A 22104-nucleotide genomic window follows, 5' to 3' on the forward strand; every position below is an offset into this window, starting at 1 on the left:
GTGCACTCTATTTAGTCATTAGCACTCATCAGGCAATGTCTATGGGCAACTGACTGCACTCAGACCAAAGGGGGCTGAATAATAATGCACATAACAATTCTCTTCACTCTGCTGACAAGAGATTCAACCCCCACTATGAGCACCTTCTAAAGAGCACCATTGAGAGTATCCTCACCAACTGCATCACTGTGTGGTATGACTCCTGCACTGGGTCCTGCAGGAAAAATATGACAACGGGTAGTCTACTGATCTACTGCGCCTGCCTCATTCGAAAGGTCCTCTTCATTACAGGTGACTCCACTCATCTCTTCAACAGCGTCTTCAGTTTGCTGCCATCAGGAAGGATACTGAAGAGACCTTTTGACCTTTACATTTTCGTTAATATCTTTAAAACAGAAGCAGCACAAACGACAATTTTAGCAGCACAAACAAGCACAAACGTAGCACAGTTGATTGACACCAGTTTTGTTTGATTTAATTAATGTGGGGGGGCTGGTTGACCTCTGGGGACCTATAGAAATTTTCTTGAATATCTTTAAAATGATAGCAGCACAAACAAAAATTTTTGCAGCACAAACGTAGCATAAACCTCAAGTCACTACTGCGCAGACTCTGGCTCCAAATTTGCAAGATGGCAGCCTCCACAAGCGGGATATTTTGGCTTCATTTTTGCACAATGGGAGGAGGTGGTGTCGCCTCGTCCATCTTTTCTATAGTCAATGATTTACTCCAATAATAACCCCGTCACGGCGAAACATGAAGCACAATCTAACTGGAGAACCGGGGACCCTCTCCCCCGACGTGTTTTTCTCCCTAATTCAAAGCTTTCTTTTAATGACATCGTTAACATTTCTCAACAAAAACACATGAACGTGTCACTGATAATTCAACAATAAAATCGCTTCATGTTGTGGCCATCACACAGTGTTTTCCAAGTTGATTCACGATCTGAAAGTGCGCAGATTTAACGTACATAAACCCTATTCTCGCAATTTACTCAATATTTACAACTGTAATCTCTTAATTGATTTTTTTTTCTAAATATGGTGTAATACTGCCTATTATTATATTATTTATTTCTTTGGTCACAAATTATTTTTGTAATCATTTCACCAAAACAGACCTGAAATAATCCCTACATGTTCCATTTTCATTTGCAGAAATGACAAAGCCAAAAACCAAACCATGCCCTTCCTGTCAGGCTGCAAACACCTGCAACAGGAAGACATGCAGTGGATGCCTGGGCAGCCTGAACGTAAAGGAGGGATTGGAAAAAACCCCAGAACAGTTTAAAAACAGCAACTGGGCTGCCTCTGTTAAAAACAACAGAAATGCGAGCAGGGTGGTTAATTCAGCCCAGTTGTCAGTAAGTTTAAAAGTTCTGATCTAATAAGTGGTTGGTCTGCTAGACAATTCTTTATTAATCACAGTTGTCAATGTTTTCTTGTATATCATGAAGTAAGAAACTAACAAGACATGTATATACACATAAAATATTAATTTATAAAAGAGCATAAATAAAAAAGTTATTCACATCAGAATAACATCATCACACTAAAGACATCAAACTAGAAAAAACTTCAACTATTTTAATTTAAGCTACTTCTGATTTTTAATTTAATCAGCTATTAATTGAGAGACAAAACATTTCAAGATGGATTTGATCATACATTTACAGGTTTGGTCACCATAAATACTTTTTAACTATCTACAACAATAAAACACCAAAGATGTGAAACTTAAAGGTTTGTTATACATCCGTTTGCTTAAATGAAAGACTGGCTGCATGTTTTTGTTTGTTGTTCTTGCAGGTTTCAAAACTACACGCCCTGGGCTAACAGCCAATTCTGTTTCTTGGACAGTTTGACCGTGATCACTCAGATCGAACCAGCGGAAGGTGCTGCACGTGACATCCTCATGAAGATGAGGAAGCTTTATGAACACCTTCTGAGAAGTAAGATATGCTTTGTCCATTATCTGTAACCAGGTGTCCTTATCAGGTAGCCTATCCTAGCTGTCTTTGGTGATACTCATGGTACACCCTAGATAAGTTCACCACGAGGTACATAGAGACAAACAAGATGGTGAAGAGGAGGATAGTTCAGAGTCACCAGCTATTCTATTCAACTCTACTCTATTCTGTTCTATTCTATTACACTCTACTCTGTTCTGTTCTATTCTATTCTATTATTCAGCCAAGGTTCAGACCAGTAACCTTCTTGCTGTGAGGTGACAGCTGCCCTACATGTCCTGTGGCTAACATGAAAATAGTGTTATATCTGCCTTATTACCTCCCCATGTGGCGTTCACATCACAAAAGCTAGCCATCGTGAACCTCTGGTGTTACCTGACTTAACAATTTTGTATATGTGTGTGTGTGTGCGTGTGTGTGTGTGTGTGTGTGTGTGTGTGTGTGTATGTGTGTGTGTGTGTGTGTGTGTATTATGGTGAATATTTAATGAATATATCATGAATATTTACTATTTAAAATTTTGAAAAATTACAAGTTTCACCTCCTGCTAAAAGTTCTCCACCAGCAGCTGGACCATCCTCTGCTGACAGTGTGGATGCTGGACCAGTCCCAGACCCAGAGGCTCTAAACCAGGAATTTATTCTTCATTTAGAGCCTGAACCAACATCTTCATCTGTCAGCCTCCTGCATCCTCCTCTTCATCTCTGCTTCCTCCTGCATCCTCCTCTTCATCTCTGCTTCCTCCTTCATCCTCCTCTTCATCTCTGCTTCCTCCTGCATCCTCCTCTTTGTCTCTGCTTCCTCCTGCATCCTCCTCTTCGTCTCTGCTTCCTCCTGCATCCTCCTCTTCGTCTCTGCTTCCTCCTGCATCCTCCTCTTCATCTCTGCTTCCTCCTGCATCCTCCTCTTCATCTCTATTTCCTCCTGCATCCTCCTCTTCATCTCTGCTTCCTCCTGCATCCTCCTCTTCATCTCTGCTTCCTCCTGCATCCTCCTCTTCATCTCTATTTCCTCCTGCATCCTCCTCTTCATCTCTGCTTCCTCCTGCATCCTCCTCTTCATCTCTGCTTCCTCCTGCATCCTCCTCTTCGTCTCTGCTTCCTCCTTCATCCTCTTCGTCTGTTCTTCCTCCTGCATCCTCCTCTTCATCTCTGCTTCCTCCTGCATCCTCCTCTTCATCTCTGCTTCCTCCTGCATCCTCCTCTTCATCTCTGCTTCCTCCTGCATCCTCTTCGTCTGTTCTTCCTCCTGCATCCTCCTCTTCATCTCTGCTTCCTCCTGCATCCTCCTCTTCATCTCTGCTTCCTCCTGCATCCTCCTCTTCGTCTGTTCTTCCTCCTGCATCCTCCTCTTCATCTCTGCTTCCTCCTGTATCCTCCTCTTCGTCTGTTCTTCCTCCTGCATCCTCCTCTTCATCTCTGCTTCCTCCTGCATCCTCCTCTTCATCTCTGCTTCCTCCTGCATCCTCCTCTTCATCTCTGCTTCCTCCTGCATCCTCCTCTTCATCTCTGCTTCCTCCTGCATCCTCCTCTTCGTCTCTGCTTCCTCCTGCATCCTCCTCTTCATCTCTGCTTCCTCCTGCATCCTCTTTGTCTGTTCTTCCTCCTGCATCCTCCTCTTCATCTCTGCTTCCTCCTGCATCCTCTTCTTCATCTCTGCTTCCTCCTGCATCCTCCTCTTCATCTCTGCTTACACCTGCATCCTCCTCTTCATCTCTGCTTCCTCCTGCATCCTCTTCGTCTGTTCTTCCTCCTGCATCCTCCTCTTCATCTCTGCTTCCTCCTGTATCTTCCTCTTCATCTCTGCTTCCTCCTGCATCCTCCTCTTCATCTCTGCTTCCTCCTGCATCCTCCTCTTCATCTCTGCTTCCTCCTGCATCCTCCTCTTCATCTCTGCTTCCTCCTGCATCCTCCTCTTCGTCTGTTCTTCCTCCTGCATCCTCTTTGTCTGTTCTTCCTCCTGCATCCTCCTCTTCATCTCTGCTTCCTCCTGCATCCTCTTCTTCATCTCTGCTTCCTCCTGCATCCTCCTCTTCATCTCTGCTTACACCTGCATCCTCCTCTTCATCTCTGCTTCCTCCTGCATCCTCCTCTTCATCTCTGCTTCCTCCTTCATCCTCCTCTTCATCTCTGCTTCCTCCTGCATCCTCTTTGTCTGTTCTTCCTCCTGCATCCTCCTCTTCATCTCTGCTTCCTCCTGTTTCTTCCTCTTCATCTCTGCTTCCTCCTGCATCCTCCTCTTCATCTCTGCTTCCTCCTGCATCCTCCTCCTCATCTCTGCTTCCTCCTGCATCCTCCTCTTCATCTCTGCTTCCTCCTGCATCCTCTTTGTCTGTTCTTCCTCCTGCATCCTCCTCTTCGTCTCTGCTTCCTCCTGCATCCTCCTCTTCGTCTCTGCTTCCTCCTGCATCCTCCTCTTCATCTCTGCTTCCTCCTGCATCCTCCTCTTCATCTCTGCTTCCTCCTGCATCCTCCTCTTCGTCTCTGCTTCCTCCTGCATCCTCCTCTTCGTCTCTGCTTCCTCCTGCATCCTCCTCTTCGTCTCTGCTTCCTCCTGCATCCTCCTCTTCGTCTCTGCTTCCTCCTGCATCCTCTTTGTCTGTTCTTCCTCCTGTATCCTCCTCTTCGTCTGTTCTTCCTCCTGCATCCTCCTCTTCATCTCTGCTTCCTCCTGCATCCTCCTCTTCATCTCTGCTTCCTCCTGCATCTTCCTCTCCATCTCCACTTCCTGCATCTCCCTCAATTTCTACGGCGTACACCTCGGATGTCCCAACCAAAAAAAGGAAAAGGAAAGGTTAGTCGTTATGTTATTGTAAATGTACGAAACACATGACAGGTTCGTTAAGTTTGATAAGATTTCTTTTTTCATTTTGTTTCATTCTTTCATTTCCTCCAGTTTTACAGACCTCATGTAAATATTTCCTTTGTTATTTTTCAGAATGCTGAAAACACCGTACACAGAAGATTTTCAAATATGAAGAGATAGTAGACAGGAGAGTTGTAAATGTAAGTAATTTAGCCTGCTGCTGTGCAGATTTGTTTGCATCTTTGGACTTCCCGGATTTGAACTGTGCCTGACTGACTATCCATAAGCTTTTGTATTTGATGAATCTACACTAATTCAGCCACTGAGTCTGGATTTCGCTCCAAATAGGACATTAAATAGGAACATACCACCTGATACGACCTGGTCGTGCTGCCTTCCTGATGTTTACGTTCTTTAAAGTCCTCCTGACATCATGCTCAGAAGGAGTGATTGATGTGGAGGTGCTCCTTCCCATTCAGTAACATCTGCTTCTGTTAGTTTTGCTTGTGAGCCACAATGTAAGCAGTGTTGCTTTGCTGACATGCACTCGATGCTGGCAGTACAAGCATTGTAGTGGTTCTTATGTTTTTGTAAACTAATTGTATAATATATTGAGCCATTCAATAGTACACAAATGTTTGTAGGCTCCTTTTTGTATGCAACTTGCATGTCTTTCTTAACTAAATGTTTGTTTATATCATGTTTTTCAGGAAAAAGAAGAAGTTAAAGTCAAGTGGAAGCCCTGCTCAACATGGTATGTAGTAACAACTTTGTTGGACGGGAACAGACATTCATACTGTTGATAAATAGTTATCACCTCAATTTGAATTCATGTATTTGGACTAAAGTAAATTGGGAGCTTTTAGCTGTCAAGCTGCTCTTCTGTGAGGAGCTTGATAGCTGTCCACCTCCAAAGTTTTGGAGGTGGACATGGTCAACACTTTTAAGAGTAGGCATAAGACTTTACTTCTTAATAGAGCTTATAGTTAGGGCTGGTTCAGGTCAGCCCTTAGTTATGCTGTCATAGGACCAGACTGCTGGGGGTTAGTGTCCCCCCCTCTGTCTGTCTCTTTCAGGTTATGCAGGCTCAGTATTGGTTGAAGATGCAGTCACGTCTCCTTTTACTAAAAACTCTCCCCCTCTCCCTCACCACCATCTGTAAACACACATGTCTCAGTAATGCAGTTCATGCATGTTACTAACTAAACTTCTTCCCTGGAGTTTCTGTGCTCTCTCATCCAGCAGGTTCTGAAGGATCGTGGCTGCTGCTGTGGTCCTGCTTGACGTCTGCTTCATATATTATTACTCTCTGACTTGATTTGATTCATTTATATTACAATGAAGGTGTATAAAGCATGGCATGAATATAGAACATATTTCGTCCTAAAAAATTGTCATATGTCACAACCTAAATGATCCTATTTTGTGTGTGTGGTAGTTGTTTGTTGTGTTTTTCTCCTGACAGTGGCAAAGTGTGGGATGACACATGGGAACCTGCGCAGTTTTACACACAGTAAACCAGGCACCACAGGTGGCAGAGATCGCACAGTTCACAGTTTGTAGTTCAGCATAAAAGTTCAAAATAAAATATTTACTGTACAATTCTAACCAGTGTCAGTCTCTGTTTCACTCTCTAACTGTGGCTTAAGTACATAAAACACTCATGAATCTGATCAATCAATAATATCTTCCCAGCACTCGATATCTCATAGTTTTACATATCAGCCAACATTATTGTCTACATGCTCATAAATATAGAAGTGACTTGGCTATTGTAACATATTGCAAGTTAAAGCAATACTGCACTGCACGTAAAGTAAGTAACATCTCGTATGAGGTGATTAGGGTCAGCAGTGCTGTGTATGGGAGCCTAAAGCAAAGCTAACTGCACCAGTACCAGCTTCAGAACATGTTGTATATTATACGTTTCTACCTGTTTGTAATATGTCATCTGTCATGTTTAGATGCAGTGTGTCAGGGTTCCTGGGTCGTTGACCCAGTGATTTCAGTTTGTTCATGTTCAGTTTAGTTCGCCACATTAATGTTCTCACTTCCTGTTTTTTCCCGTGTCAGCTTGTCTCCCGTGTCATTAGTCAGATTATGTTCAGCCCTGTACTCACCTGTTTCCAATCATTGTCATCATTCAACCTGTGTATTTAAGTTCCTCGGTTTCACCAGTTCTCTGTCGTGTCATTGATGTTGATGTTCATGTCGTCCCTCCGTCTGTATGTTCAGTTAATCAGCCAGCCATTCTTCCAGTCTTTCAGCCAGTCACTCCATCGTTCCTGCTTTGTTCATTCACCCTCCAATAAATCCTCTTCATTTCTGCACCGTGAGTCCAGCGTTTGGGTCATATCTTCCACGCCTCCACACACAACCTCTGACACAGTGACAATTGCACATTTGGAGTCGTGGTCATATGTGGTTTTTATATACAGGGTATTATTTTTTTCTTTTAATTGTCATTTTTTTCTATTATTCTTGTTTGTTTGCACATCATTATTGTGTGCATATTGCATATGTAACATTACTTTTATTGTTAATATTATTAATAGATACCAAAGATACAATTTGATTAAGGGTTTTCCTGTCAAAATGTCAATAAAAATGCAATTACACGCGTAAACAATAGGATCAAAATACACTTTTAAAAAGTCTGTTGATCAAATACTGATTTTCAAAACATTCTAGAGGAAAATAGAGATAAAATAATCTGAATACTCACAGTGATCTTGGATGATGATGGAGGCTTGAATGGATTATTCTGTTTCAGTCAATAGTGATAGGTTTTGTATTGTTGATTGTCATTTATGCTTAGAAACATTTACTCATATATGCTTAGAAGTGTATAATCATTTGTAGATTGAAAGAATGTTTCATCTTAAAGGAGGTCTGTATTAACTCTGTGTAGAAGGAAGTGAATTCATTCCTCTAGAGTGTCCTTGGTATAAATCACATACTCCCTAGGAGAGTTTATCTTTGATTTATGGTATAGCAAGCATACGTATATCTGTTTAAGTATAAGAGCCTTTTGTTTAGATAAATCTGCTAGACTTCTAGGCACCAGCTTTAGGGAGTCTTCACAGGGTCACATCTTGACCTCACACAGATCTCTCTCACACACACACACACGCATCCACCACACACACACAGGCAAGGTACTCTATGTGTGAATGTAGACGTCATATGTTAATGAACTTATGCATATTCATGTAACCTCAATAAAAGAACAGTGGTACGGGAGAATGGACAAGAGCAACTGGGGCCAGACGAGAGAACGGCGTCTGTCCGGTTTCCTCCCGTGCACGAGAAACATGAAGAACGTTGCCTACTTCGTGTCTTGCTTTGCGGTGTAATTATATTGTCTTCAACGTTCCAGCGGATAGGTACAAGCTACAAACCTATCAAATAGGTTCATATCTATGACAGTAATTTGATACGTTTAACAGGTTGGTTCAGGCCTGGCAATACAGCAAATATTCACAAACTTTTGTTTTTGAGGAATGTTGATCTTTTTTGGGATGAAGCTATCTCAACATGACACAGCCCTTTAACCTCATCTGTATGTCTATCATGTGGCTGTGGTACTGGGTTTTGGTTTGATGCATATGCAGGTTACAGCTGGGGAATGGCAGTATGTTGTGGATTGATTTGACATGTTCAACCACTGTTACACCAAACTCTCTCACTTATAACATGATCAAGGCCTCTTACCCAGTGTCATGGATTTTCTGTAGTTTTGGGGACACAGGGCCAAAGTCTGAGGCAGTAAGTCAGATCGAAGAAGGCCACGATTCTTTTTTTTTTTTTTTTTTTTTTTTTTTTTTTTTAAATGACATCAGAAACAGCAGTATGCGACATTACGTGATGGCAGAGCTTCAGTTCATCCTTTGTCATTTTTTTTTTTTTTTTTTTAAATAAATAGGACAGGGGGAATGAATGAGAGAGAGAGGGGGAGAGAAAGAAAGAAAACCCAAGGGGAGAAGAGACGGTGAGAAGGGGGGGGAAGAGAGACAAAAAAAAAAAAAACTCCTGGGTCACCTGTATGGAGAAAAAACAAACAAACAAACAAACAAACAAACAAACAAACAAACAGAGGAGACAGCAAACAACAAAGAGCAACATAATAATAGAGAAAACAAAGCACCATCACAATAAACTAGCTAGTCATAGATATCAGTATTTACTAAGTAATAAACGATATTGTGCAGCACGCAAGATAGACAGCGCACAGTGTGCTTTGAGGCAGCAGCCAAGAAAGCTTTAGTCCGCGTCTGTGAATACCCATGTGTGCATACCTGTGTGGATCAGCATGCTTGCATTCCAAAGGTTTCTCCATGTAATGATCTGCTAGGGAGTGTGGGGGGGCCACAGCCCCGTCCTCCAGGGTGTGAAGCGGGTATGGAGGAGATCAAAACTCCAGACATCCAGAGGCCCCCAGAACACAAGAGACCAAGGAAGACCAACAGAGGGGCAGCCGCGCCACTGTTCCAGTAAGAGCTGAGGAGAGTCCCAGATGAGGGCTCACTCAGCAGCCGCGGAGCAGAAGCCAGGGGGGTTGCAGTGACGCGCCCGTGAGCTCCGCCGGCCCCCAGCTGCGCCTGAGTGACCGAGCCCTAGGCCGAGAGGCCGGGGGCACCCCACCTCCAAAGGGGCCCGAGCGAGCCCCAGGCCCCAGGCCCCGACAAGCGGCCGCCAAGGAGTGAGCCGGTGTGTACCCGGACGCCCACCCCCAGACACAAAGAACCACCAACACACCGACACCTGAGGGAGTCCGCCACCGGCAGGGGAAGTGGTGGTGGGTGGAGATAGGCCTCCAAACCTTGGAGGGCCTGAGGTGTCCCCAGAGAGGTGGCGTCTGATACCCAACCTGACATATAGACACAGACATACAGGCACACACAGACACAAACATCCATTCCCACCCTCATGCTCTCATATGCACTCACTCCACACTCAACCAACGTGGAGACAGACATAAAGAGACGCTGTACACACAATCACACTCCCCAAGCGTACTCTACAAACCGGGTCTAGGTACCCTTGCCCCTGGAGGGGGGAATTGCACCCAGACCCAGGTGGTGTTACCCTTTTCCCTGCGGTGGGGAGAGGCAGACCACCCCGACTCCGCAGCAGCAGGGAGGCCCCACACCCCAGACCGCAGTCGGACGGCCAACTCCTCCTACTAGCCCCCCCGCTCCAGCAGGCCGCAGAGAATGGGGGTGGGAGAAGACTCCAAACCTCCCTCCACCCGCTCATTGTAGTGTTGATGCATATGTGTTCTAAGGTGCAATTAAAACCCAGGAGGGCATGGAGCTACCTGCCAAGGAGCAGCAGGTAAGCGCATGGTCCCTCCTGCTAGCCCTCAATGACTAAGTGTATTTAAAATTGAGAGGTGGGCAACGACGTCAGGGGTGAGGTATACACCCTGATGGTGATTTGGACTCCGTGATTGTGCCCACCCCCAAGATCCTATATGTATGTGTAATGAGAGTGTGAATAATGTGAATGTCTAAGTTGTGGGATAAAATTGAGGCAGAGGCAGCCAGAAGGGGACAGGGGGGGGGGGTAGCCTCCTCTGCACCCTGGTGACATACCCCCACTCCAAGGCCCTGCATGTGTGGGTGGTTGTGGAGGAGCGGGAAGAGGGAGGCAGCTGGAGATGGGGAGGGAAGGAAGGGAGGGGCAGGTAACCCCTCCCTGGGGCCAGCTCCCCCGCTGACCCCAGTAGGCACTCCCACCCTCCGCGACCCGCCAGGGAAGGGGGGCCCAGGCCCATCAGACCGGGGCCCAGTGCAGTAGCGCCCCCCGGCTCCACAGAGCCCTGGACAGTCCACCCAACCCCACCACAGAGAAAACTGCACCCACCCCACCAACCACACATCTTCCAGACTACATAAGACGGTAAACGCCCAGGCTGAGATCTTCCTCCACCTCTCCTGTATCTCCCCCTCCTGCAGAGAGTTCCTGAGAGAAGAAAGCTCCTGCCAGATGTGACCATCCCCCCCACCAGTTGAAGAGCCCCCCAGGCGGCTCGATGCACCGGCGGCACCCTGCTCCAGGGCCGGGCCCCCATGCACCCACCCGCCCACAACCCCGGCAACACACCAACCAGGACCCGAGCCCCCGAGGCCCGGCCCGGGCCCCCGCCCAGAGACGGAGCACCCCCAGAACCTCACGCCCATCCCGGACCCACCCAGGGGCAGCCAGGTTGCCAGGTCAGTAACCCACGTCCGTCAGCACAGACCCTCCCCTAGCCCCGCTGCACGCAGCCGCGAGGAAACAGTCACCTGAGAGCCAACAGAGCCCTCAACCGGACGTGACCGCTACCCCGGGTTGAGCCCCCCAAGGAAGATGCCTCCGGGGAACCCCCCGACGCCCTAAGCCTGTCCCTACCCCCTCACCAATCACAACAGTGAAGGCGGGACCAAACTATGACCCCCCACCCCCACTAGGTGATGGAGCTGATAAAAGGGGCCCAGAGCAATTGATCTGATGTGGTGGCAGAGGCTGTGTCAAGACTAATGTAATCTAATAGATAATTTCTATATTGGTTAGAATTAAGATTATTTTTATTTTTCCAGTTCATGAGGACTGTTTTCTTGGCTATGCATAGGGCAGTGAAGATCATATGGGCTATATTCTTTTCTGAAGTGACATTATCTAAGCTGCCCAACAAACACACTAAGGGGGAAGTTGGAATGTTACATTTCAGACATTTTGATAAGTCTTCACATATCTCGCGCCAAAACTTTTGCACTGGTGGACAGAACCAAAGAGCGTGGATGTAATTGTCTGGTGTATTGCCTTGACAGTGTGAGCAGTTGTTGGAAGATGTAAAGCCCATCTTAAACATCCGATGACCTGTATAGTGCACTCTATGAAGTATTTTGTATTGTATTAATTGCAGACTGGGATTTTTAATTAATTTAAAAGTTTTTAAGCAAATCTGAGACCAGAAGTTTTGGTCTAGGTTGACTGATAAATCTGCTTCCCACTTTGCAGTAGGAAGGGATATTGATTCATCTAATTTAGAAAGTGTTCTGTATATTTTAGATAATAATTTGGGGGATTTAAGAGTAAGAAAATGTGCCGCACTTAGTGGTGTTTGTAATTCAACTTGACTGAGGTTAAATTTCTTTTTTACTATGGATTTAATTTGTTGATATTCTAAAAACCTTGTCTTGTTGATCCCATATTGTTCAACTAGTCTGTCAAATGGAATGAATTCTGTTCCCTCTAATATATGTTCTAAGTATTTAATTCCTTTACAACTCCATTCTGGGAAATTAATCATATTATTGTTTTGTAATATGTCAGGGTTATTCCAGATAGGTGTACGTTTGCATGGGATTAATGAAGACTCCGTTATTTTTAGAAACTCCCACCATGCTGTTAGAGAAAAGCTGATGTTGATACTTTTAAAGCATTCATGTCTTTTGATGTTTGAGCTAATAAATGGTAGGTCTGAAATCTCTAGATCCTTGCATAGTGCCTGTTCAACATCTAGCCAGGGCTCAACTAAGAAGGTATGTTTTAACCATTCTGAGATGAACTGAAGCCTGTTGGCTAAGAAGTATTGGTGAAAATTAGGCAGATCTAATCCTCCTCTATCCTTGGTTCTTTGTAGCGTTTTTAAGCTAATACGCGGGGGTTTATCTTTCCAAAGGAATTTGGAAATATATGAATCCAGAGATCTGAACCAATCTTGTGATGGTTTGTTAGGGATCATCAAAAATAAGTAATTTATTTTTGGCAAGATCATCATTTTTATAGTGGCGACCCTTCCCATGAGTGATATGGGTAAAGATTTCCATCTAGTCAGATCGCCTTCTACTTTCTTTAGAAGTGGGATGTGGTTTAGTTTAGTTAAGTCTGAAAGCTTAGGAGAGACATTAATACCTAAATATTTAATATTTCCGGATTGCAGTGGGGCAGAGGAAGAATTATGGAAGGAGCAGTTAATGGGGAGAACTGTAGATTTTGGCCAGTTAATTGAATAATCTGAAACTCTTGAAAACCAGTTTATTAAAGTAATTACCTCAGAGAGGTTGGTTTGTGTGTTTTGCAGAAAAAGCAACACATCATCCGCATAGAGACTGATTTTATGTTCTATGTTCTTACATTTTATGCCCTTAATTGTTGTAGCCTGTCTAAATGCTGCTGCTAGAGGTTCGATAAAAATTGCAAAAAGTGAGGGGGAGAGTGGGCATCCCTGTCTGGTGCCCCTCAGGAGACAGAAGCTGGAGGATGTCTGGTCATTTGTTCTGATACGAGCCGTTGGGGAATTGTATAATATTCTTATCCAGTTTATGAAAGAGTTTCCAAAACCAAATTTGTGTAAAGTTGCGAATAAAAATTTCCAATTAACTCTGTCAAATGCTTTTTCTGCATCTAGAGATAATATTATGGCTTCGATGTTTTTATCGTATGAGTAGTCTATTAAATTAAGTAATCTACGAGTGTTTGTTGAGGAGTGCCGACCTTTTATGAAACCAGTTTGGTCAGGATGAATTAAGAGGGGGGTCATTTTCTCTAATCTCTTTGAGAGAGCTTTGCAGATTATTTTAAGGTCTACATTTAAAAGAGAAATTGGACGATAGCTTGAGGGAAATAAAGGGTCTTTGCCTGGTTTTAGCAGGAGACTAATGTTGGCAGAATTCATATTTGGTGGTAGTCTGCCCTTTTCCTCGATTTCCTGCAACATGCTGTGGAATACTGGTGCCAAAATTGTCCAGAATTCTTTGTAGAATTCTGCAGGGAAGCCGTCTGGACCTGGAGCCTTATTATTGGGCATACTTATCAGGGCTTCCTGGAGTTCACTTGGCGTCAGTGGCGAATCCAATTCCATTGCTTGACTGTCTAGTAATTTTGGAAGAGTTACGTTGTCAAGAAACAGATCAATTTCAGAAGGCCACGATTCTAAAATGGGAGTTTACTCGTGTCATTGTGTATATCCAGGAATATGTGCCTGAGGATAGTTGTCATGAAGTCAATATTAAATCAAAGTATTCCTTAATGACCACAGCTGGCATGAGTTCTCCAAAGCTGCCTGCTGTCTCAGGATCTGTCTCCAAAAAGAACCAGGGAGCGCTAACATGTTATGTTCTAAACTGATGAAGAAAATGCACATTAAACATAGTATAAACTTACTATGTTAAGTAATGTGAAGAGGATGCCTTTAGCTCCTATTGGGTTGGTTCCTTGATCAGTGCAATACAGAATCATTCATCTGGTTTGATGTAATGTCCTTCAAACACGTCAAAATGAGGCTCTGTAGTCTGTGTGGCCTCCACATGCCTGTATGACCTCACTGCAACACCTGGGCATGCTCCTGATGAAGTGGCAGATGGTCTCCTGATGGATCTCCTCCCAGACTCCAGGACTAAAGCATCTGCCAACTCCTGGACAGTCTGTGGTGCAGTTGGCGGATGTAGTGAGACATGATGTCCCAGATGTCCTCAAATGGATTCAGGTCTGGGGAATGGGTGGGCCAGTCCACAGCATCAATGCCTTCGTCTTGCAGGTGTCACGGCGGGGTGCGCCGATGTGTGAGGAAGCAGGACCCAAAAGCAGATGATGGACGAGGAGTTGTAAGTTGTAACAGAAAAGTGATCCTTTATTAATGACGGCACAGGAAACCAAAGCAAACTGACAAAAACAGTAAGAAACAAAAACACTAAGAGGGACTGAGACCAAAAAACTATAACTATAACTGTGGTGGAAAATAACAGGCAAAGACTATGACTACCGTAGAATAACAGACGAAAACCATGACTGTGACTGAGGTCAAATAAACAGACGAACCGACAATGACAAGCAGAAAACAGAAGGCTTAAATACCCACATGAGGTGATCAGTGGAAGTGGAGACACATGGGGGAACAGCTGACAGACATAACCCTAATGACAGGACCAAGAAAGGAAAGCTAACTATAATGAACAAGGAACACAAGACACTGTCAAAATAAAACAGGAACACTAAAACTAAGCATGGCAACACAAACTTAACAGACCTAAATACATAATGATAAATACCAAAACCCCAAAACATAGAAAACCAAGGAACAATAAACAATAACAACCCAAACTAAAGACAGATAGGAACTGACACAAAAACTAATAACATATCAAAAATGAAACAAATACAAAAGAGAGGCTCAGAGCGCTGGGTCAGAGACCCAGCCTGTGACAGCAGGTACTGCTGACACACTCCAGCCACATGAGGTCTAGCGCTGTCTTGCATTAGGAGGAACCCGGGGCCACCCGCACCAGCATATAGTCTCACAAGGGGTCTGAGGATCTAATTTCAGCACCTAATGGCAGTCAGGCTACCTCTGCCGAGCACATGAGGGCTGTGCGGTCCCCCAAAGAAATGCCACCCACACCATTAGTCACCCACTGCCCAACCATCATGCTGGTGGATGTTTCAGGCAGCAGAAGGTTCTCCAATATGTCTCCAGACTCTGTCACAAGTACTTAGTGTGAACTTGCTTTCATCTGTGAGGAGCACAGGGCGCCAGTGGCAAAGTTGCCAATCTTGGTGTTCTCTGGCAAATGCCAAACATCCTGCACGGTGTTGGGCTGTAAGCACAACCCCCACCTGTGGACCTCGGGCCCTCATACCACCCTCATGGAGTCAGTATCTGACCGTTTCAACAGACGTGCATATTTGTGGCCTGCTGGAGGTCACTTTGCATGGCTCTGGCCTGTCTTTCCTACCCCACAGTACCTTTCCTTATCTTTTGTTTCCTACTCTTTTACTTAGTCTTTGATCACGGTTGTCTTTCTAGATAATTAATGTCATTTGTTCTGGGGCGAGTCACTGGCTCGGGTGCATTCTGGGACTGTCAGTTCACCAGTGTGCTGGCATGCTTCTTAACAAACACACCACTACAGCAAACATCTCAGTTGTACTTGTTGATTTCTTCAACAAAACACTGAACAAAAAATGTCCTTGTGAGTGTGCTGCCTGGTGCTTTTACATTTTGTGGTAATTTGAGCAGCCCAGAAAGCATCCCATGAATTAAATTATGTTATTGTATCTGAACATGTGCACTAGTCATTAAATTAGATGGGAAAGAATGATTCAGGGTAAACAACTGCACCAAGGGAATTACATTTTTCTTCTCAACATGTAAAATGTCTGTTGATAAGCAATTTCTGAAACAGACATTATAAAAATCACATTAAACAGATGTGATTAACTTTTTATTCTAGCAAACATAACATCAATGATGACACAATCAGTCTTCATCAGAAGTGCTCAAATCACTCTCAGCGGCATCGTCTGGAACGTCCTCCTCCTCCTCCGAGTCCATTTCCAGGAGTGGTTGGTGGCTGAGGATTCTCTTGTACACGTCCTTTACTTTGAGCGTTTCAGCTTTCAGTTCACTTTGTTTTTAAACCAGGCTATGGAGTCCTTTCTGTGCATCCTCCGACATGCCAACAAGGGAGGCTGTAAAAACAACAAAACTATTAAATATAAGTAAACAAACAAACAAACAAACCTCATAAACACAAGGAGTTAGGATCATGTGATTAAACTTTTTTTTAAGGGAGAAGGCAGTGTTAGCTAGCAACCCAAATATAGGTAAAAGATCCAGTAAGACTTTAGCATCTGCTATTATTTTCAATCAATTCATCACCAAATGTATAAATAAATAAAAGATGTGCTTGCAGTCTGAGGAGATTGTCCCCAAAACCACAGATCGCATTCGCAACACTGTCCAGTGATGCTGCATCTCCCTGCAAAGGATCATCTCCTCCTCTCTCAGGCGCCTCACAGCCATCACCTTCTCAAAGACCTTTCTCTTTGTCCGGAGGTCAGCAGCAGCTACAGTTTAACAGCATCAGATGGGAAAACATAGCAGCATATTATGATTCAAGAACAAAACATTCAACTGCTGCTCAGATACTGGGAGTTTGTTTAAAAAGGATATTTAGAAATCAAGAGCTTACGTTCACTTGTGCTCTGCCAGGGCCAAACGTCGCTCTGCATGAGGGCATCACTGGATACGATTTGCTTTGTTGGTTCAGCGAGCTTGTTGTAGTCGTCAACAGCAGCCGCCAAGCGTTTCTTCTCATTTAAGATGACCTTGTGAATTCTGTGTCGCCTCTTGTTGCTATCTGTAAATAATCATAAAAAAGGAACGCCTTCACATAATACATATTCATTTTAATCTACACTCATCAATTTGTTTGCTAGAACAAACCACATCCAGCTTAAACAAACCTGGATCTGATTTTATTCTGTTTATAAAGTAGCTGCACAAGCTGTACAAACTGAGCATCAAACGGTCCATTTCAAAGAAACTGTGACACCATTTTGTCTGTAAAGACTTTGTGTTCGCACTCTGATGATGACGACAAGCTCCTCTACTCGTGCCTGCAACGCTCCAAGGCTGCCATCAGTTTGATCCGTTTCTAAGTGAGAGGAATATTAATCAGAACACAGGATGAGTAACAGTCACCAAACTACAGTGGACTCTGTAATCACTGACTTGATGATATTCATTATAAGACAAGGAGTGGCCTTCATGTGCTGCATTATCATGAGATAACAAGTATGTTGGTGTTCAGCTTTATAAAACCAACTAGTACGACATCACTTCAACCCAGGTCCAATCCAATTTGATCAAACGCAACAACTCTGCCATCAATTCTGCTTTTACAAGGCTTATTTTTCATTGTTTGTTGTGTAAAATTATGATATTATTTTATGCCATGTTATACCCCTAATTAAAGATTGTGAATTATTATGTAGTTTTAGTTTGCATTATTCTCCTGAATTAGAAGAAGCTGATAACTATTGCATTAGTTGAACTGATTTGCATTACATTAAATTGCTGACTTGTTGTGAATGAATGATATTGTTTTATGATGCATTATATTGCTGAGTTATAAGAAATACTGTTCGCAGAAGGTTATTGTCTAATTTGTCTGAGTAGAAGAGAACAGAGTGTGCTGGAGTTTTCTGCCCCATTTCAGCAGGAGCAGATAAACAGGGAGCCAAGGTCGTAGCTTAGGCGCTGTGTGAGAGAGAGCATGTGAATGTTTAGGCTTTTTATGATAAGGTGGAGGCACCAGAGGTTATAAAAGTTTGAGCAATGCTCCACCATTTTTGAGATTTTGAGGCTGTCTGCATCAGTGTCCATCTCCCACGTGTGTGATCATTAAATCATCGTTTGACTCAACCCGGCCGGACCAGTGTTGTTATTGTGGTTTTTTCTCTTGTCTCCATCCCCAATATTTTGAACCTTAACAGCTTGGGGGCTCGTCCTGTGGTATTGGGGTGGAATTTAAAAGTTTGGACGGTCCGAGGTTGTCGAACGGACAGGCACGAGCCAGTGGTCTGATGTGAGTGGACAAAAGCCGGCTTATCTAAAGGTAAGGCACTACCTGTTGAATTATTTCCAAAATGTGCCAAATTGGATATGACTAAATTAAAGTCTACTCACTGAAATTACTGGTAGAGTGTCTGTTTTGATTTTGATGAGAATCACCGTGTGTTATGCAGTTAAAGTTGCTTAAGAATGTTTAATGAAGTTGAAGAAATATGAAAGTAATAATGTTGGGTTTGAGTCCCTGGATATTGAGCTGAAGGCTCAGGTAGTTTGGTAGGGAAATTAGGACAGAAACTGTTCCAGAAGTAACAGATACTGTTTAATAGTTTTACAAATTAGGACAGAAACTGTTCCCAGAAGTAACAGAGACTGTTTAATTGGTCGTAAAAAAGTTATCTTTCTTCGGTGGGACCCGTTATGGTAAAATTTTTCAAAATCGGTTAGGTTAAAATTATTATAGGACGGCACTGGAAGATGCTAAGAAGCACATAGCCCGGAGGTTACGCTCCCTCCTGGCCGTGGACGCGCGGTCTTGACCTGTCGGCGAACAGGGGTAGTTCAGTTTTGGTTTAACTGTGGGGTACAGGGCATCCCGAAATAAGCTAGGAGTTACCGAGACTCCTCATCGTTTAAAACGGTGTCATGTGCTTGTTTGGACAAAGTTAAATTGAGTTAGGGATTTAGAAGTTAGGTCAGAAACTGTTCCCAGAAGTAACAGATACTGTTTAATTGATTACAAAAAAGTGAAGCTTTCTTCGGTTGGACCCGTTATGATAAATTTGTCGAAATTGTTTAGGTTCTTTAGAAATCAGGCCATAGGCTGTTCTGGAGGAAACAGATACTGGTTAATTGATTACAAAAAAGTGAAGCTTTCTTCGGTTGGACCCGTTAACTTAAATTTGTCGAAATTTGTTAGGTGCTGAATCTGTCAGGCCTGTCAGTAATTGTAAATATAAGACGTCTTTGTAATATAAAATAGAAGAGTTTTGTCTGAGCTTTGTGTGACCCTGTGTGTGACGACAGCGCACTGCAGCGCTGCGAGCTATTTTTAGACGGTGTGTGAACATGCAAATGAGCTGTGACGCGCACAGAGGACTTTGCTTCCTGTTTAGCGTGTTTTTGAGTTTTATAATTTTGATTTGCAAACAATGATACATGCCTGTAAGTAAAACGCTGATTTTGCTGATTATGATACTACAAATAAGGTGTTGAATGACTAGGGTGTGAATGATGTTGGAGTTTAAAGCGGAAACTCAGAGAGGAGTGTGTTGGGAGACTGGCATGTAGTCTGCAGTGCAAAGGTGGGCGTCTTGCCTGCTAGTCTATTTAACAGTAATGAAAATGATATTAAATAAATCTCTCAGTGTGATGATACAGGTGGCTATGGGGCTGGACCAACTGCCCCCACAAGCACGGCGGCCGAAGCAAAATTATAGTAATGGACACAAAATCAGCAAGAATCAGCAGCTGTGGAAAAGACAGCAGCTAGCAGAGAATTAAAGGAGAAATTAAGAGAAGTTTTACACATAAAATTGCGGCCAACAGACTTGTGGAGGTTGGGAAGGCGCCTGGAGCATCACAACAAGAAGGTGAAACAAAAACACACACAAGCAGAGAAATGTGAGAGAGAGGCACGTGCTAGAGAAATGCCTCGTTTGAGAAAAAACGTTAAATTAGCCCATGTACAAACGCACATACACGCAATGAAGAAACAGCTTACACCCATGAACACGTGAAGATTTTCCAGCAAGTTTAAAGCAGTGAAACTTAACATACACCCGCCGTTACACAATAAAGTTTATCCACTACTAACAAATAAACCCTCTGGGTTGCAGGACAACAACTTAACTTCAAAAAAAAAAAAAAAAAAATCACAACCAGTGATAACACGACAAATTTAGTGGTTAATAAAAGTCAAATTGTGACATGTTTTCTTCTGATTGATTAATACAAGTGATTACTGAATGAAAGAAAATTCCATTTTTGTGCTTTAAACATGATCTTAAGAATTTTAACATGTACCTGTGTTGTCCTGTCAGCTTGGTGGGTTATGAGAGGATTATATGGTGAAAAAAAAAAAAAAACAAAAAAAAGGGGGAGAGAAGGCTGACACAGGGCCTGGTCCCGTTGTTTTTCCCCTCTCTGAGTAACACAGCCAATACAACATGATTTTCCTGTTCGTTTGTTTTTGTTTTGTTTTGTTTTTTCTCTTTATGCTTGATTACAGGCTGCTTTGTCGGCCCGGAAAAGCCGAGGCTGACCCTGGACTCCTGCTCTCCCCTCTACCATCTTTGCTCTCTCCTCTACCATCTTTGATGTGACCCTGACTAAATGCTAAAGCAGCTGAACCCGCAACAACAACTTGAAAATGTCAACAGTGCTGCAGGAAAATGATCTCATGCAGCAGAGACGGAGAGCGGTAATCCAAGGCCCGTTTCACTACACGGGGTGATTTCTGTCAGCGTCTTTTCTTTCTGAGAAGATTGAGAAAGGCCCGGCTCCCACCACCGATTCTGACCACCTTATATAAAGGAACTATTGAGAGCATCCTGAGCAGCTATATCACTGTCTGGTTCGGGAACAGCACCATGCCGGACAGACAAGCACTACAGAGGGTTGCGCAATCAGCTGAGCGCACCATCCGCTCCGAGCACCCTGACCTGCACTCAATCTACAGCAGGCGGTGCTGGACCAAGGCCAGGAAGATGGTGAAGGACCTCAGCCATCCCAACAACAGACTGTTCTCTCTGTTGCTGTGTACGTGACAAATAAACATCTGGATTTGGAAAACGAGGCACTCGCAAAGCCACCAGCATTGTGCCTGATTGGACACACCCCTCTCACACACTCTTTACATTCTTGCCATATGGAAAAAGACAGCTTCAGCTGACAGAGCTGTGACGAGACGCCCATTAAGCCCAGATGAAAAGTGAGGCCGAGCAAAACCATGCTGACCTTAACCACTCTGCATTAAAACTGTGCAGGACAGTGACGGACCAACAATGACCATCGGGCAGCAAAAAGGGCGTGCCAGGGACAGGAGGAGTAACTGAGGTCACCTCAGAATGGACAAAACACCAGGAGAAAATAAGCTGAAGGCACAGGTGTCGGGGCTCGGCCAGGAGCTGACCTCTGAGAAGAGCCGAACAGCAGAGCCGCAAAAGGCCGTGGAGCAAAGCAAGGAAAACATCAATGGACTTAAATCTAATTTCTACGGAAAAGACTCTGAGGTTTCTGCCCTCAATAAGACCTCGAGGCATCAGAGCAGAAACTGAGCATGGCCCAGGAGGAGCTAGCTGAAAATCGAACCCATCAGGCTTGGAGTCCTAGACACCGGATTTGAAATCAGGCCGGAGCATCCTGGAGCTAGATGAGCAGTGTGATTTGTCCGGTCTGCTATGGAGCGAACGTTAGGGGGATGGCTTCCTGTCGCCTCTGCCGTCCTCCGATCGCTCAGCGTCCTGGGCTGCCCAGCTCTGGACTGAACGCTCGGGCCGAGACACCCAAACAACCATGGACTCCATTCCCGTGGAATGGGACCACGACTACGACCTCAGCCGTGGGCTTGAGAGTGCAAGAAGGGATCCCAGAGAGCCTTGAGGCCTGTGTAAAACTAACAGAACAAAGATTGAGGTCTTCCACTGGGGAGGTGGAAGCTGCAGACTCTCCTATACACCTTCTGGATGTCAGCCGTTCCACCTGCAAACAAACGGACAGCAGTCGTACTTCTGCAAGCAACAAACGGACATCCAGACAATTGAGCTGCGTATCAAAACCCTGAAGGAAGACCGAAGCAAAAGGGTCAAGTTAAGGAGGAGCGAAATAAGGAGAAGATGCTGGACACTGGAGAAAAGGACTGCCTCAATTGGGGCCAGAACCAGTATGGACAGAACTCTGAGCAGCAGCACCAATGGATGCAAACAGACTGAAAAGGAGGAGGGCAGGACCCAGGGCACGCTTCAGGCCGTGGTTTACCCAGAAC

General features: G+C 44.2%; 2 long non-coding RNA genes across 2 annotated transcripts; one reads left to right on the forward strand and one right to left on the reverse strand.

The window, feature by feature from the left end:
• The first annotated feature begins 4697 nt into the window (after positions 1-4697).
• Positions 4698-5632, forward strand: LOC146577424 (uncharacterized). The gene is made up of 3 exons (XR_014889518.1): positions 4698-4765; positions 4910-4977; positions 5488-5632. It is a non-coding gene; the product is annotated as an uncharacterized LOC146577424 (long non-coding RNA).
• Positions 5633-16496: 10864 nt separating this feature from the next.
• LOC146577425 (uncharacterized) lies at positions 16497-16854 on the reverse strand. Its single transcript, XR_014889517.1, has 2 exons — positions 16738-16854; positions 16497-16612 (listed from the first exon to the last, which is right to left on the reverse strand). It is a non-coding gene; the product is annotated as an uncharacterized LOC146577425 (long non-coding RNA).
• Between the last annotated feature and the right edge of the window lie 5250 nt (positions 16855-22104).

This window comes from Mchenga conophoros, linkage group LG3 (genome assembly GCF_057382185.1).
Source record: "Mchenga conophoros isolate Kocher_MC1m ecotype Shallow Benthic linkage group LG3, M_conophoros_male_GT1.1, whole genome shotgun sequence".
Classification (NCBI taxonomy): domain Eukaryota; kingdom Metazoa; phylum Chordata; class Actinopteri; order Cichliformes; family Cichlidae; genus Mchenga; species Mchenga conophoros.